Source organism: Eleginops maclovinus, chromosome 10, assembly GCF_036324505.1.
Source record: "Eleginops maclovinus isolate JMC-PN-2008 ecotype Puerto Natales chromosome 10, JC_Emac_rtc_rv5, whole genome shotgun sequence".
In the NCBI taxonomy this organism is placed as follows: Eukaryota; Metazoa; Chordata; class Actinopteri; order Perciformes; family Eleginopidae; genus Eleginops; species Eleginops maclovinus.
The window spans coordinates 6,480,268-6,492,833 of record NC_086358.1 but is presented as its reverse complement, the minus strand read 5'-3'; the positions used below and the strand labels follow the sequence as shown (position 1 = coordinate 6,492,833).

At 44.7% G+C, this 12,566-nt stretch overlaps 1 protein-coding gene across 1 annotated transcript in view; it reads left to right on the top strand.

The window, feature by feature from the left end:
- ankfn1b (ankyrin repeat and fibronectin type III domain containing 1b) overlaps positions 1-12,566 on the top strand; it is a 124,905-nt gene that overhangs the window by 34,606 nt on the left and 77,733 nt on the right. The gene's annotated exons all lie outside the window — the stretch shown is intronic.

The following is a 12,566-nucleotide window of genomic DNA, read 5'->3' as shown; positions in this document are numbered from 1 at the left end:
TGGTCACTGGATCAGGTAACTAGAGACCTCATTACCAGCCTGAACTTTGTAATTGATTCTCCGGTGTCCCTGCTGCAACTGGACACCGGCACAGAGAGGGGAGAGTCTGGTGGGAAAAGTTAGTATCTGTAGCATAGTGCTGGATGGGGATCCATGCTGTCTGAAATGTAGCTGGAGAGGAGATATTGAAACGTTTAGACTTTGGATTTCATGGTGTTGGAGATTGAAAGGAATACCGTCATCCCTCTTTGGGTCAGACCTGAAGATCCATCACTAACCTGAAAGATAGGAAGTCTTTGTCAGGTTTGTGTGCGATGGGGACGGCTCTGGACCTGATGACCTGCCGCGTGTGCTTTGGGGTGAGAAGTCCTCTTGTCCTGTAATCCTGTAGTAGAAAGGCATTGTTTCTGTGGTGCAGTATAACCACTAGTTACTTCTCTTCCACAATATGACACATTCGGAAAATGCTGTGCAGCAAACCTTTCCTGAAGCCCTGCAGGGACAGCAATCTCACCAGCCAGCCAGGAGAAGTGACAGAAATAAAAACACCTTACCTGGGCATAAAAAAGACGGATTATGAACTCTGACGTAGCTGTGTTCAGATTTCTTTCCCCTTAACGGCGCATTTCTTCAATTTATCCCCACCTCTCAGCGACAAGTGTCATCTTTAGGCACTATTTTTCCACCATAGGGAAGATTGAATATATGCTGCCTGTCCTCTCTTTCCTCCTATCCTTTGTTGTTTATGAATGCAAGGACAATACTTCCACTTTGACCTATTGCTGCTCATCTTTTAAGAACAATACACTGACAAAAACAATGGCAGCCTTTCCCCCGTTGCTGTGTTAAAAGCTTGATGAATATTTACTCTGGAGGTTGACACAGCAGAGCAACAGTGCTTCAATATCAGGACAATGATGCAGCAGAAAACAAAATGAGACACACTGAAGGGTGGGTGTGAGAAGAGAGGATGTACCCCACATGTTTGAAAGGCTGCCAACCTTTGCATTATGGTGATAGTTAATTATCTAATCCAAAAGTCTCATCCCATCTGCAGCTCTTACAGTATATACTGTGTTGAAGGTCACTCCTCTCTGGCTATAAAACATGAATAGCATTAAAGCGTTCGTGATACATGAAGTGCTTTATCTGGCAAAAGAACACCACTCCTACACACTCAGTGATGGTGTGTATGTACAGTGTGTATGTTCTTTATTTAGCCAGTATTGTCTCCTGTCGTGACACTATAGACGATGCTTCCTGCAGAACAGCTGGAGTATGTCGCCTAATAACATCAGGCAGTTTCACTCGAGTCTCACCTCATTTCTCAGTGTTGATTCGGACACTGATCTTGAGTCACCTTCATACTGAGATGGTGATAAATAACACCTGGAGGAGGTATATTTGAAAAAAAGATTATCTCCAGGAACAGCTTGTAGGCATGAGCTTTTTGGGATGTGATGTGCCTCAAATGTACTAATGCTTTTTGAGTTTATTGCACTCATCAACAATGTTTTAATCTCTTGACATAACGCAGCTGAATCAGTTTGGATTCGTTTAATATGAGTGTCCATAGCTGTGAAATCTGTTTACCGCCTATAACTATGTTATGCGTGTGAGTGTTATTTATGTATCACTGTGTGTTACGCAGCTGGGGCTGAGTAAGCACATAAGCAATGTGTGGAGCGTATCGTCCTGTTGATTGGAACGCTGTAACTACAGAACGCTTTGCTCACGCTGATTTGCCGGCCTTCAGTCTGACACACACTCTGTTTGTGAGATGACTCACAAAGTTGTTCTTTTAAATCAAACAAGGGGAGTCAATGTTCCTCCAGTTTCCTTTTTTTATAAAGCAGGGAATGAAAATAGTTGTTTTTCTCCAGCTCGGATTTACTCAGAAACCAACAGGAAACACACAGGATGAATTTCAAACAGGTCATGTACATTGATACGAACTCACACACACACACACACACACACACACACACACACACACACACACACACACACACACACACACACACACACACACACACACACCCTTCTTTTTTCAGCACTGGAAGGACACTCAGTGGTACCCAGAGCGTCCAATGAGGCGGATGATATTCAGCATGTTGGGACTCGAGGTCTTCTGGATTGGTTTAGGAGATAAGTCACCGTTGCCGGTTGTTACGTCCCTGTTTGACATCTCGCTTTCAGGAAACAGGCACAGTGTGTTCTGTTCAGGCATAATCACTCATAAGCATGCACATCACACACGTCAAGCCAGAGGACATCCTGCGTAACAAACCCAGATATTGAAATTGGTTTGATCGGAGAAGCGATACACTCTGCCATCCTATCTGTAAAGCAGCGCAATTGCCTTTCTAGCAGAATTCATTCACCTGAGGAATGCACTGCAGGGACCTATTGAAAGATTTCTACACGATTTATTGTGTCTGTATGAAGAATAAAGATGTTCCTTTAGTTGTCTGGAGCATTTCAACGCGAAAGAGAAGCATTATTGCACTTTGAAATGGGCTCTGTGCTCGTTGTTTCTTTCCCATCTGTTTCATCAAGTGTTGCTCTACAGACTAAAACCTCTTTGGATGCAATGTGTTGTTTCTGCACTGAATCATGGGGCTTTATATTTGCTGTCATCGCCATCTGATGTCCTCAGATGGCGTTCAAACCTCTTGTTACATCTCAAAAGATGAAGCCAGACAAAAAACACATCAATTACTGAATGTTTCATGCATGTGTTTCAGCATTAGTGAGCTTTTCAGAGGGGGTTAGTTTCAGTTAAAGCTGGGCAGCACATCAATATTTTTTAAATGAAATGAGAGTTTAAACTGGTGTTAAAAGCAAAATATTGTTATAGTGATTTTCTCCATATGGCCCGGCCCTAGCGACTATCCCGACCAACAGAGTATGGTGATTGTTTTCTGCAGAATTAGAAAGTTGTGCCTCTACTGGGACATGTCTCCATGCATTAATGTTCAAAAAGCTCTTTATTTTTCTCATACTGCCTGAGCTGCAGCACCTCTTTTCACCCTCCGTCTGAAACCAAAGCCCAGTCTGCTCTGATTGGTTAGCTGGCCGGCTCTGTTCTGATTCCTCAACCGTGTTTGAGGTCTCGATTTGATTGGACAAAAAAAAACATGGACTAACTGAACAAAAGTAGATATATTTTATTATGAAAAAGATAATAAATACTTTCTCTTCATAATTGTCCTGCATACATTAAAGATGATATTATGAAGTACTACCACTTAAAACTGTAGTGATACGGATACTCAGCCCTGATGGACATTCTTATAGAGAGCTGTGTGTGTGTGTGTGTGTGTGTGTGTGTGTGTGTGTGTGTGTGTGTGTGTGTGTGTGTGTGTGTGTGTGTGTGTGTGTGTGTGTGTGTGTGTGTGTGTGTGTGTGTGTGTGTGTGTGTGTGTGTGTGTGTGTGTGTGTGTGTGTGTGTGTGTGTGTGTGTGTGTGTGTGTGTGTGTGTGTGTGTGTGTGTGTGTGTGTGTGTGTGTGTGTGTGTGTAGGTGAAGTGCCTTTGTGTGCGCAGCCACCTCATTCTGTGATTACAGTCATTAAAAAGGTTAAGTGGTTGTTGTGAGCGCCACACCAGTATAATGCCACTCTAACGGTCCAGGATGGCGGCTGTCGAGCCGTATCATGAAAATGTCATTGTTTTTGTACGGACAGCAACAAGTACACACTCCGACAGGTCCACTGAAAGGCCAAGGATGACAGATGTTGAGTGGAGCTCTGTCAGCACCGTGAGAGCTCCTCCATTTCCTCGGGTCGACCAACATCCAGTGTCCTCGATGGAAACAGGATGCCTCGAGGCCTTAGCATTAGCGCAGTAATTACTGGGGCAATTAGCCTGATGATGAGGAGTCGGTGGAGGGCATGGTGATGGGAAACCCCTCCAAGCTGCTTCACGTCCTTTGATATCATCCTTTTACTGTCTTTCCCAATTTTTCTTCTCATGTTTCTGTGTCTGCCTCATTCAGCAACTCCCTCCTTCCTTATCTCAGTTTATATAATGAGGAGTGGAACAGCTGTTTTGGCGCTGTATAGTCCTGTGGTCACTTGGCTAATCACTCCTAATTACTTCCACGTTACTACACGTTTCTAGTATGCATGTATCTCTTCTGACTTGGCACATTGGATCACCGAAAGCAGTCATATTTTATGTTTAAGACTTCTATATAACCACTATTAATTGCTGCTGCAGTGCAACCAAATAATCTTCACATTTCTCTCGTGAAATAGGAATTCTGCTCATATTCAATAGTGTTGGCATCCCGATTTCTGATCTAGTTCACAAATCTAGACAGTCCAAGGCAGTCCAAGATCAGCAGATGCGCTCGACTTTATTGCGGATTTTCTCATTTACGTTTAGCTTATTGTTATTTGTGCAACACACACATAAGCTTAACTAAATCCCAAACTGTCCATACAAATTATAACTCGCCTAAGCACTGCGAAGAGGATTTAAATCAATGCCAGTTCTGATAAATAATGCCAGGGGAGAAGCTGTAGTTGCAGTACAAACAGCCCATCTGTAACGTACAATTCTGAGGTCTGGTTATTATAGATAGCAGATTTTATCCTCATGGAAAAAACAACAAAACTAAATCGAAAGACTTTTAAACGCCCTGCAAACCCACACATGCTGATTAGTCATTTAGTCATTTGGAGAAATACATGCGCTAATGACAAATGTAGAGGTGTAAAACTGAGGAACCAGATTAAAAACGCCCTCACAATACCCAGCAGAGGCCGAAAATAACACCTGTAGGAGTGTCCCATGGGTCCATATGTGCCTTAATGATACTGTTACCAACATAATGTGTAGGAACTCACTCACCAGCAGCCTTCAGTCTGTCACCTGGGTGTGGAAAATATATTCTGCCCACAGATCTGTCACTCACTTTATTTTATTTATCCAATTTACTCTATCCTGGAAGCTCCTTACACTCTCCACATGGTGGCAGCAGAACACCACGCAATACAAAAAGTGCCTCACCTCGCTCCTGAGTGTGAACTGTACCTGGGTGGTGCTTGAGGTTTTCTCTCCTCTGACTCATTCATCCTGAGATGACTAACACTCAGACACCACAGCGGACAGTCATCACCATCGAGGGCCAGCGTTTGGCTCCGGACGGCCTCCTAACGTTCATTATCTGAGGAGACTTTTATTGGAACGCACAGCAGCGGGAGGAAACCAGGGGGACTTGGCTACTTTGCGAAATTAAAACAGAGGTGTTTTTGTTTGTTAAGCATTCTTGTGATGAACTGCAGTGTGACAGAACTCTGCTTCATAAGCATTTGTGCCTCTTTCACTTTGAATTTCTACCAAAAATGGATTATAAATGCTGTAAATTGGGTTATTGTGAATAGACAACCACAATTAAATGGGATTTTATGGAGTGTCTCTTGATGTTAACTGAATAAAACACTAAAAGTGGTGGTGAAAGTGAGTTTTCAAAATAAAAGTTGACAAATCTTCTAGCTTGGAAATGCATGTTTTCTACACATTCGTACGCACTTAGACTCAATAAGGAATTCATCCATGTGGACATCCCTCCTCCCCCGTCTGTGCACTCTTTTCCATCTATTCCTCTTATTTTCCCCCCGGTGTTTCTAAAAGCAACTTCGGTTTAATAGACGTGAGTTGGGTCGAGGAGGAGAACCACATTCTGGTTATTTAACAACCGGGAGAGAAATCCCACTCTCTTGAATGTGCTTGTTCAGAGCTCTTAGACCTCTCTTTGACACACGTGCACGCACACACGCTCCCCAGAAGAAGAAAAAAACAGACCAAGAATGGCATGGGAATGTTTTCTGCTGCCACTCTGGTTGCCGCTGGTAACCTGTGAAACAGTGTTCATTAACTATGTAGATTCAGGATGGCTCTTCTCCTGGTCCGCCTCTCTTTCCCGTTTCTTTTTCCCTTTTATTCATCCACCTTTTTTTCCCTGCAGTCTCGGCTGGGTTTTAGTGACACAGGAGCTCTTGCAAAGGATTACTGTGGAGTCAGGAGACTAATGATGATGTATAATAATCTCCCCTCCTCTCCACAGTGACGCTTTCAACTAAGAAATCAGACTTCTCAACCGCAGGACATATTTAGGGGAGTGGAACTTCACGCTGTACTCACCCGCTCTGACTTCTCTTTTTGTGTTAATGGGCTTGACCGCTCTGAATATGCTTGAAATGCTCTGAAATGTACCATCCAGGATGTGTCTAGTCTTTCCTCGTCCTCCAGGAGCATTTTCCACTCCTACGGCTTATACATTTGGCCGACTGTGACCGAGACATTGGGTGACAAACTCGATGACACCTTTAACGCTGAGCGACCCCAGCTCACTCTCCAGTTGTCGGCAGGTCATGATGCCCTGGATGGAGGGAGTCTCTCACCTCAACACTTCCAGGTTTACGATTTATTCTCGCCCTGGAGGCTTCATGCAGGGTGTGAGGTGGCAGAGTCGCTGTAGACGCTTCGCTCAAAGCCAATTTAAACTGTGGAGGATATTTTCCCCCTCGAAATGTACTTCTTTTTAATCCAAGGAAAGGTTTTTAATATGACATAGCCATATTTATATATAGACATGGTTCTTCTGATGCTTTTATGCTTACACTGTGTGAATAAATAAACAGCTCAGCACTGCATCAGCTACCAATCTGAACTCTGTTCTTGGTCCAATCGGGACTTGAACCGGCGACCCTCTGGTTACAAAGCCAAGTCTTTACAAAGGATTCGCTGCTGCCCCGAAACCCCTCAAGACCCCATATTTATATTGCAGCTTTGTCAAATGGAAATATATGTATCAACTTGAGATTTTAGTATTTTTCCAAGGTTCTGATGAGGTTTTTTTAAACATTCCTCGATACCTTTTCCATGCCGGGCGATGGGAGGAATTGCACCGCTTGTGTCTTCTGCGTGCTCCAGAGCAGACTCCATGGAGCACGCAGCCTCTCAGCAGCTGTTCCTCTGTTATGGTGATGGAGCTCTTGGCAAGCTTTTTTCCAAACAGAGGCTCACACGCTGGCTGTATGAAGGCATTTCACATACCCGCGCGCTCGCAGACTCAGACCATCGGAGCCGCTGGAGAGCGCTCCACCATCTCTGTGAGGCTCTGTTCCGCAGAGCATCAGTAGATGATACCTGGGGGATGTTGTTTGGGACTTTGATCTTTTTCTGCTCTTATAATACAGCATCTCTGGACTGCTCTTACATCTATTTCACTCGACTTCCTATTGAGCTATTGAATTACTCCCTGGTATGGTAGTTAGGACTGGGCAATAGGGAAGAAATTATATCTCACAATATCTTCCACATACTTGAATCAGGAGGTTGTGATGATATTTTAGGGTTGTCCATTTCACAAAACAATGACAAAATGAGAATTTTGATAAACAACTATTTGTTATGAGAGTTTAATGACTCAGGAGTAAATGAAAATAGGAAAACTGCTAGAATGGTCCAGTATATTAAAAAACAAAACCTTCTTTTTACTTTAAAATTTGGAAAAGACAACACTACCATCCAAAGTCTAAGACGATATGTAATCTCATGAGGATTTAGATTATATGTTGATATTGTGATGGAAACGTCAGGAGCAATGGAGACGAAACTCAGAGAGACACGGGGAGAGCTGGAACTTTGAGGGCAAACACTGAAGGTTTATTCTGAAGTTATCGGCCGGAGAATTGACAAGACATTTGCTGCAGCCACGAGTTGACACAGCGGTTGCCCGACCAATTCTGGAGAACTCTCCTGCATTCCGAGGTTTTAACCAGTTCCGAATGGACAATCAACATTCTTCAGTCGCCAAACAAAGCAAATATGGATCCTAAATCTAACTAAAGCTGTCGTACATGAGAAAAATAATGTACGTCAGGGAACCAGAGAAGAAGGGCTTCTAGATGTCCCTGAACGAAAACTAATCTCAGGTCAGCTTGTGCTCGGACTGGCAACAACAAAGTGCCCAAGCTGCCCCTCCTTAAGGGAGATTACAGCAACCCCAAGGCCAAAAAACTATGCCATGGGAATAGAGACAGAGGTAGGAGAAAATTATGAACTAGGTCAAAGGTTCAACACCTAAGCGTAAATGTTCCCTAACAGATATATTGCCCAGTCCTAGTCGTAGGGTCCCTGGATTGGACATAATGCAACCCCAGGTCCGCTCTGTAGTAGCTGTGACATGTCCCTCTAACTTTTCAATATAACACGTATGGACCCTGTGATAATTCTCGTTCTCCTGGCTGCAGTATGAACACACGATGCCCGGTTAAATGGTTACGGACAGGAGAGAATGGTCCAACCTAATGGGCCCATTCAGGAGAGGTTTGTAGTTACCCTTCATACTTCCATCCCCCGGTCCATCTGTCATCGCGTTATCTCCGGCTCAGTTGCTCTCTTCCCGTTTTATTTGCCGTGATTGTTAAAGTCTTCTCTCCGTCTCTTCGTCCTCTCCCCGTAATGTTTATTCACTTGAGTAGTCACTGTTTTCTCAGTAAGTGAGAACCTCAGACACACTATTGATCTCCCCTGCCTCCTCACCCCTAATCTCCCATCTCTCCTTCCTGCAGGTCTGTAATCTCTCCTTTACATCTTCCCTCTCACCTCTGTCCCCCCCTCCCACACCCCCTTCACCTCTCTGCTCCTGCCCTTCTTGTCCCATCTGCCCTTCCGCCCCGCCTCCATCTCCCACCTCCATCTCCCCCTCTTTCTCCCCTCCGCTGACCTGCCCTTAATTGGCTGCCGTTACACCTACAGGACGGGAGCAGCTGTCAAACAGATCCCTGCCTGTTGAGGTTAACCTTAAGTGGGCCTGAGACGGGGCCGGAGCCCGGGTTTTGAGTGGTTCTCAGGGTCTAGGGCCTCGGGCACAAAAGGAGGGCCAAAAGTATTTTCTTTGAGAGCACCAAATCTCCTGTCTCCTCTTCTCCCTCTCCGCGGGCCTCCCCTTCCTCCATGGCTAGCTCCCTCCATCCCTCCTTCCCTCTCCTTCTACCCCCTCCAGACTCTCTGTCTGCGCTGACACCGCCTTTAATAAGGGGGAGCGGGGTGCTCTGTTTATTTGTGTGGTGCGAGGTTAAAAACTTCCCCCTTAATTGACATTCCGGTAACACTTTCCAATAATGGGGCGAGCAATTTCCTTGAAATTGATGTGTGTCCACCGCAAGGAAAAACACCGCTTCTAGCTTCCACTGACCCATGGATGATCTACACTTGTGCGTCTTTCTATGTGTGTGTGTGTGTGTGTGTGTCAGCGTGAGAAATGCATGAATGGTCTTCCGTTGGCCATTGTAGTGTGTGTGTGTGTGTGTGTGTGTGTGTGTGTGTGTGTGTGTGTGTGTGTGTGTGTGTGTGTGTGTGTGTCTCTCACACTCCGTCTCCCTGTTGCTAATGGTGTTTGTCAGTGTGTTCATTAATAAGGATGTGTGTGTTTTCTCCGTATGTTAGTGGGTGTGTACATGCATAAGGTGAAATTGCGCTTGCTTTGTTTACACGTCTGTAATTATCTTGTTTTCAGAGCTTTTGTTAGCCCAGTTATTGCTTGTATGCCCCATATTTCTGTATGCACTGAAGAGGACATAAATAAATAACTCAAATATTTTGATTTTAGTTCGTCCCACACACCAATGAGTGACAGTCGCACCACGTCAAAACGCTTCAACAAATCCACAGTAGAAAGCCTATTCTGCCCTGCGCTCGGTCAATGTCTGCCTGTGAGAAAGTATGCAAACACAAACATCTCCCTGGGCTGCAGACTGCATCCTTGGCCTGAGCGCCGGCCGCGGGATGGGTCTTGTGGTATAGCGACGGTTGGTGTTAAACGTGTGTGTGTGTGCGAGGGGAAGAGAGAGCGTAAGAGACAGAGCGTGTGTCAATAAGTAGATGAGTAAGTGTGATAAATGCGTATGTAAGTATGAATGCGTGTGTGTGAGCGTGTGTGTGTGCCTGTGTGTGGCTGCAGGCAGACGCTGGCTGGTTCCTGGCCTTGTCATTCTGTCTCCCACACACTCTCTGATGTGGTTTGAGGCTGCGGCTTTCACTATGGAGGGGGATAGCCACCGCACACACTCACACTGTTCTCACATGTCTGTGGAAACACACATTGTGCACTGGTATGCAGTCACATTCTCAGAAATGCGCACACACGCACACACGGCTCAAACCCTGAAGGATGTAACAACACAACAGCGGCTTGCCAAAGTGTCTGAATGGACGCCGAAGCGCACTCGCAGACTAACACACACACACACACACACACACACAGTGCTAGACGCCATCCGTGGTGCTGGTGGGCTCCCACAATAAGCGGTTAGTTAAATAATATCAAAGACAGATGTTGGCTCCGCTCCCATCATACTTGGTGTGTGTGTGTTTGTGGTGTGTGTGTGATTGAGAAGGAGATATGCAGATCCTTGGGAACACATGTTTCCTTGGAAATTATTACATGCGTGTCACTCATTTGTGGGCTCACAAAACTCATGGAAAACACAGCTTGTTTTTAGCATTCGGCTAAGCTAAATTCTAAGGGAAAGATCTATTTTTTTTCAGTGTTTTTTAACAATTGATTTACTTCTAAAGATTACTTAAATAGTTGCTTTGTAAGATAAGAGAACAAATACAATTATTAATATATAAAGACCCTTATTTACTGGGTTTTTATATAAAATAATAGTTGCTTGTACAATTTAATATAAGCAGGATCAGGTCATTAAATCATTATCTTGAACCTCAATATTTGTTTTAAACCCAGGCAGCAAAAACACTTTTACAAATGTGCTATTCTTTAAAACAGTAGTTTGTGTAAGAAGTAGCTTTTATTACTTTCCATAATATACATCATGAGCAGCTGGCGCAGTGACAAGGCCTCACACACACTCTGATTCACACACACACACACACCCACCCACAGGCATACTGTATATCCATGCACACATACTGTAGAAACACCACTGTCTCCTGTGAGCTTGTACACACAAACCAGAGAAGTTCTATCTCCCCCCGCTCTCTCTCCCTCACACACACACACACACACACACACACACACACACACACACACACACACACACACACACACACACACACACACACACACACACACACACACACACACACACACACACAGATACTGACCCCTTCTGGTGCTGCTGTGAATTGGACATTTTGACACGCGTATGTTTACATTAACCTCTTAATAAATATCGTCGTTGAATAAATGTGAGTCCATATCCACATAAAGGTAAATATGTGTCATAGAAAGGGACAGGAGTGAAGGGGGGAGGGGGCTTCATACAAATCAACAGCACAGTGTCTCTCTCAGTATTTCTTGCTTCTGTTTGTCATCACTCCATCCCAAAATCCATCTATCTTTGGATAAGTTAAAGTGGAATTTAAACATTTACTGAAGGTCCCCTCTGTGTTATTATCTCCTCTATAGAAACCGTGCGGTGATGACAGATATTCTGCAGGCCAGCCCAGAAGCTAGCATCGCTCCCTCGACAAAAAGCAATACCATTTTTTTATTGGATTTGCAGAACATAGGATCTTCGGTAAACAAACCTTTATGACATTTACAAGTTTATAGGCTATTAACGAACTATATTGCAGTTGCATGACTTCATGTCACAACCGCTAAGCTAAAGGCGGCTAATGTTCAGTGTGTGGCGTTTAGTAGTCTCGTTATCATTTATTAGCAGCCGCATAAAAGAAGCTTCGGACATTCGCCAGTGTGGTTTTTCTGGATGTATTTTATGACGTAAAACTAAACGTTAAACATTTTTCAGCTTGTGTTACCCTCAGATCTTCTAACCTAAAATGTGTTCGAATGAACAGTTGAGGGAAGTGTTAAAACGTATTTCCAGGTATTAGGACTCATTTTGCTACTGCTGCTGATGTGCTGGCTGTGTAACAGACTCTAGTTTTTATGGGAGCTTGTTTATGTCACATTCTTCACCCCCCCATCCTCACCTCACCTCTGTAAGGTGATTCTCACTCATCAACAACAACCGCTGCCAATCCCAGAGCAGTTTGTATCTCTTAGAGGGCTCTTGAGGGGCCCTGCCGTCCCTCATTTTCTGCCAGCCTGTCTCTTTAAGGTGGTGTTTGTTTATGCCGAGGCTCAGAGAGACCTGTGCAGCCTCAGTGCTGGGCTCCTTTCATAGGGGCTCCATTTTGTTCTTAATAAAATGGCACTCAGTGGCCGGGGGACTGGCAGGCACCCAGCTCCCTGGGAAACCAAAGAATGCCGGCCTTCATTTAGCGACAAACAGCTACTGCCTGAGGAGGCTAGTTCTCCACTCTGCTCCTCAGTGCTCCTGCTGCTGCTGAGGACTGTGTGTGTGTGTGTGTGTGTGTGTGTGTGTGTCACTGTGGAATGGGGCCACGGTTGAAGGAGTCAGGTATGGCGGCTCCTCTCATAGCTTTCCTCTTGTTGACGTTTGCTCGCACCATTCTGTCTTTTCAACTCGCTGTCTCCCTCCGTCCCTGTCTTGGTTGCCCCACTTGAAAACATGCAGCACCACTTCTCCCCTCTCTCTCTCTCTCTCTCTCTCTC